Genomic DNA, 6022 nt, shown 5'->3' on the forward strand with positions numbered 1-6022 from the left:
ACTCTCTGTTTTGTGTTTGTGGTTGAGGATGCGAGCTCAGCTTCCTGATCAGACCAACACATCTGTCAGTTGCAGCCACGCCTCTTCAACACAATGGAATCTTATTCTGGCGCAACTGTAAGCTAAATAAACCCTTTCTTCCCCGTAAGTTGCCTCTGACGCGGTATTCATCCCAGCAAGAGAAAAGTAACTGACACAAGTTATATATGTAGATTCCTTCTCTGCACTTCTGATGGTCTGAAGCTAAGCTCCAGGGAAGCATTGGCAGATTATTGGGAAAACTAGCAACATTACCTCTGCCCCTAGCCCCAGCCCAACCTTTTTTGTGCTTACGGATTGAGGCAGCCTTGGCAGTGATTGAATGTTTTTTCTTCCCATGATTCTGGTTCCCTTGGAATGGCCTCTCTTTCCCTGATCTCAGCTTCTGCTATACCACCCTGGCTACAGTTTCAGAGCCCATGAACTATGACGGTCTGTAGTATGTTAGCCCTAGGGGAGATAACACAGCCTACTAACTCATGAGTTACCTGAGTTGGCTTCTGTACAAGTCAATCACCTATATAAACAATTCTCGTTAATTAAATGTGCCGGTTTGAAAATATCTAAGGTGGATTGTTCTCCTGACAGGACTCTGACTAATATATACGTCACGGAAAGGCTCACTAAAACTGTGACATTTGATCAGAGACATAATGCTGATATGCGGGGGAAATATATTCCAGGCAGACAATCAGTGCTAAGCCCTAAGGGGAAATAACAGTGAAAATGGAAAGAGTAATAGCCGAGGCAGTAAGAGAGAAAATACAGCAGATGATTGGCTACCAAGTACCTGTGGGAAGGCTTTGAGGGAGGGGGTGACTGATGAGAGCCTTACAGTTCAAGGGAAACAATGACGGCAGCTGTACTGACAATGTGTTGTAGGGTCAGGCCGGGTGGCTCAGGCCAGCAAACCCAGCTCCTTGTGAAACTGAGGGAGGAAGATCAAAACATTCAAGGCCATTCTGGGCTACAGAGTGAGTTCAAAGTTAGCCTGGGCCATTTAAAATGAGTTCCTTTCTCAACATAAAACAAGAAGGGAGATGGGAGTATGGCGTATTGACTGCTTCAGTATTTGGCTATCATGTATGAGGTCCCAGGTTCAACCAGTACCTATTAAAGAAATAAGCCAGACTCAGAAAGACAGATATTAAATGTTTTCTTATACTGCACTAGTTTGTTGAAGTGCTGTGAGAAAACACTGACTGAAAACCAACTTGTTGGGGGAAAAAAACATATTTACCTTAGAGGTTTATCTTAGGGTCACTACTGCTGTGACGAAACACCATGACCAGAGCAACTTGGGAGGAAAGGGTTTATTTATTTCGCTTATGTTCCCTTATCGCTGTTTATCATCAGAACAGGAACTCAAGCAGGGCAGAAACCTGGAGGCAGGAGCTGATGCAGAGGCCAGGGAGGGCTGCTGCTTTCTGATTTGCTCCTCCTGGCTTATGCAGACTGCTTGCTTTCTTACAGAACCCAGGACTTCCAGCTTAGGGGTGGTGTTATCCAAAATGGATTTGGCATGCCCCATCAATCACTAATTAAGAAAATGTTCTATAGGCTTGCCTGCAACCCAATCTTAAGGAAGCGTTTTTCTTATTTGAAGTTCCTTCCTCTCAGATGACTCTAGCTTTTGTTAAAGCTCAAGGCTGGAATCTGGAGGCAGGAACTCAGACCAGGCAAGAAGACTGCTTCCTGGTATTGCATTTACGTGGCTTACTTAGTTTGCTTTCTTAAGCACTCCAGGGCCACCTACCCAGGGGTGGCACCACCTACAGCTTGTTAGGACCTCTCACATCGATTATTAATCAAGAAAATGTTGCAGGATAATCTATTGGAACTAATTTCTTGGTTGAGGCTTTCTCTTCTAGGTGACTCTAATTTGTGCCAAGTCAACCAAAACTAATCAATGCATAACTACACACACACACACACACACACACACACACACACACACAGTATGAAATCAGAAAAGAAACTATTGAAACTACTGTCGGTGAAGAAAGCAAGGAGAGTCAGAAAAGAGCTGGCGAGGGGTGAATATGAATAACATATAATGATATATATGATGAAAATGTCATAATGAAATTAACTATTTTGTATGAAATTAATAGAAGGCAAGGAAGAGTGAAAGACAGTCAAGCCAGGTAGGAGACCAAGGCAGGGCAGATGGATGACTACCAACCCTCTTAAATCTTAGATATATAAGTCTTTCTAAGTAAGGCCCATAGTCTAGCAGAATGAAGGCTTCAGGTTTGCCCCACCCCGAGTTTCTAATCTAGCTTTGCCATTTACTAGTCACATGACTCTAGGATTTGTTTTCAACCTAGATGAGTCTCAGTTTTTCCTTCATACTTTAAGGGTGGATCAAATGAGACCCCCCCCCCCCCCGCCGAGTAGTTGACTAAAAGGCTGGGACACAGTAGAAAATGCAGGCAAAGGTACAGCCCAGGGGGTTAGATACTTTCCCCAGCAGCATTCTCCTAAGATGAACAAGAAGCAACTCAAGGAGAGAGTTCTATATTTCCAGGACAGCAGGAATGTCAGATTTGGGTGGGTAGGAATGCTAGTCATGAGAAACAGCTTTCAGAGCCTCACCACATGACAATGTAATTCAGATTGCAACAAGCAACACTGAGATGCATTTAAAAGGAAAGAGAGAGAGAGAGAGAGAGAGAGAGAGAGAGAGAGAGAGAGAGAGAAAGAAAGAAAGAAAGAAAGAAAGAAAGAAAGAAAGAAAGATGCTATAAGAGTGATATGGGGTGTTCTTCTGTACATGTGTTGCTTTTGTTGGTTAATAAATAAAGCATTTTGGGCCAATGACTTAGCAGAGTAAAGCCAGGTTGGAAATCCGAATAGAGATCTACAGAGAGAATAGGGGGAGTCAGGGAGACACCGTGTACATGCTGAAGGAGACAGACACCAGAAACTTAGGTAAGCCACAGCTTTGTGGCCATACACAAATTAATGAAAAATGAGTTAATATGAGATGTAAGAGCTAGCTAAGTATATGCCTAAGCTATTGGCCAAACAGTGTTGTAATTAATATAGTTTCTGTGTGATTATTTGCATCTGGGTGACTGTGAAATAAACCAGCAGTCTCTGACTACATAGGAGGGAAAAATAGAAGAAAGGAAGCTTGTTAAAAGACTCAGAGCTGTCAGTCCAAGCAAGAGCAGATGGTAGTTTGCGCCCATGTGCCAACAGAGGTAGTAAGTGTTCCTGTTGGTATTGAGCTTTCAAGGTAGAGCCCTTGGGTAGCCAAAGGAAGTGCTAAGGGGGAAGTTCAGTAATGACTTTGGCACTGGGATCCTCTAGTATTAACATAAAATCTTGTTCTAATTTCCTTCTTTTTTGTTTTGTAAATTTTGATTTTGTGTGCATTGGCCTTTTGCCTGGATGTATGTCTGTGTAAGGGTGCCACATCTCTTGGACCTGAAGTTACAGATAGTTGAAAGCTGCCATATGGGTGATAGGACCTGAACCCTGGTCCTCTGGAAGAGCAGCCTATGATCTTCACCACTGGAGTCGTCTCTCCAACACGTTCTTATTTCCTTCTTCCAAAGTGAATGATTGACAATCATTCAAATAGTTTTTGAAAACTGCTTTTAGATCGTTTCTACTGTAAAATATCAGGTATAGAACTTTTTTGTGACCATGCTCTAATACAGAATTATGTTTTTCAAAACTACCCCAACACGTTTCAGAATTGATATTTCAAAAAGAGAGAGATGAGTTAAGGAAAACTCCAGAGTTTTTAGTTTGGACAATTGAAAGGATAAAGTTTAAGGGGGAGGCTGGGCTGGAGAGATGGCTCAGTGGTTAAGAGAAAGTACTGTTCTTGTAGTGAGCCTGAGTCCTCCTCCCAACACCCACTGCAAACTGCCTGTACAAGCTCCAGCTCTAGGAAACTGGAAACCCTCATATGCCCCCAAGGGAACCTGAATTCATGTGTATATACACACAAACACACAATTTAAAAATAAGTAATATTTTTTTAAAAAAAGAGGGAAGGCTAGGGCTGGAGGGATGGCTCAGAAGTTAAGTGTACTTGATGCTCTTCCAGAGGACCCAGGTTCAGTTCCCAGTGTTCACATAGTGGCTAAAAATCATCTATTATTCCAGTTCCAGACAATCTAACTCCCTCTTTTGGCCTCCATAGGCACTGCACACATGTAGTACACAGTTTTCCATATAGCAAAATGCCTACACCTATAAAATAAAAAAAATAAATCTCTATAAAAAATAGGAAAGATTATAGATTAAACACATTTGAGAGGATATAGCATTTAGGATGTTAGGTTTATAACATTCACTATCCAATTGAGAAAATAAACTGATAGAAATATAATTCTGCAAATCATGAGAAGGGATAGGCAGGGTGAAGAAGCTGCTCATGGGCAGGTGAAATTTGAAGATCATTGGAGTAGAAGATGTTATCTAGGGACAGGAAAAGAAGATGAAGGATTGAGTCATGGATTCTCCAACAGTGCCAGGTTGGGAAGAGGACAAAGAGCCAGCCCTGGAGTCTAAAAGAAAGCATCCAAGCAAAGCAGTAGAGCTACCAGGACTCTATATGTCGTGTCTCACCAGGAAAATAAAGATATCAAGGACTGAGAAATGGATTGTGTCAAATGATAAGCAAAATAATACAAAATCAGAGAACTAATTCTTGATTTATCAACATGAAGATTGGTGACGTGGTGTAGGGTGGGGATTCTGCAGAGAAAAGAGAATCGAGTAGAAACAATAGAGGCAGTGAACGTAGACAGTTACTTAGAGGGTTGTTGCTGCAAAGAGGACAATAGCCGGTGAGATAAACTGGGTCAAAGTAAGCTTAAATGTTAATCAAAACAGGTGAAATACCACTTTGCCCGTGAGCCAAAGAGATGTTCCTGGAAAGAGTGAAGTGTCTGTAGATAAAAGTGAAGGGCAGAGCTTAGGGAGGCGATTCAGGGGAGACCCTATCTCCTTCCCTATGGAGAGGAATTAGCTGTAGATAGAGACCCAGATGGTTGATCTGCAGTCACGGAAGTCACGGAAAGGAGGTAGGCAGAGAATGTGATTGCGGGCTGCTGGCGCCTTATCTGCACAGGTTTTCTGGTTGCTTCATTTCCTGCTAGTACAAAGTTCTTAGCAAGAAGTGAGGATAGGAAGGGCAGCAGAGGTTTGAGGAGAGAAAAAAAGCTGGGAAAGATTTGTCTAATAAAGTGAGATTATATTGATCGGGAGAAGAAGGTAGGCAAGCTACATTTATTGCAAAGCTCTTTGGGACTGTTGTCAAGTTGAGGCTAGATAGAACAACAAGAAAAATTAAGGGCTTATGGAAAAGGGAAGGGGGCTTTTAGTCCTGAGTCTGGTTGAAGTCTTTCGTTTGCCAAGAGTTAAGAATTCCAGAAGAATTAACAAAATTTGTCACAAAGGCTGTCTTTGTAGAGACAATATTCCTTTTATATAGAAGTATTTCAAATAATAACAAGTTTTTAGTGTTTAAGGCTTATGCATATATGACCTTATTTTCCAGAGGTCAACCTAGAGTCTCCTGGGATTCTCACAGACAGGAGTACAACCCTCCTTTACAGTGAAGTGACCTTATTTTCCAGAGGTCAACCTAGAGTCTCCGGGGAATCTCACAGACAGGAGTACAACCCTCCTTTACAGTGAAAACACATCTTAATGACCTTGTTATCCCCGTGAACTGTGGTTTTCTACCTGATCAGCTGCAATCCTATCTAAGGCATCTCAGGAACCAGTCTATGATTCCATTTACTGAGAAAAAGAGGGGAGTTTTCCTTTAAAATTCTTTTAGAAATAACTACAGAAACCATCAAAATTGTATATTATAGATATTGTAAAACAACTTCACCGTGTGACTCTGTCTTCACCCCAAGCACCTCTTTTTATTAATACCAGTGCTCAAATCTGTGTTAAAATATCTTCTTAATAAGCTCTCACTTTGCTCTGTACTAACTTGTTCTGAAAT

The sequence above is a fragment of the Microtus pennsylvanicus genome, chromosome 6 (genome assembly GCF_037038515.1).
Source record: "Microtus pennsylvanicus isolate mMicPen1 chromosome 6, mMicPen1.hap1, whole genome shotgun sequence".
In the NCBI taxonomy this organism is placed as follows: Eukaryota; Metazoa; Chordata; class Mammalia; order Rodentia; family Cricetidae; genus Microtus; species Microtus pennsylvanicus.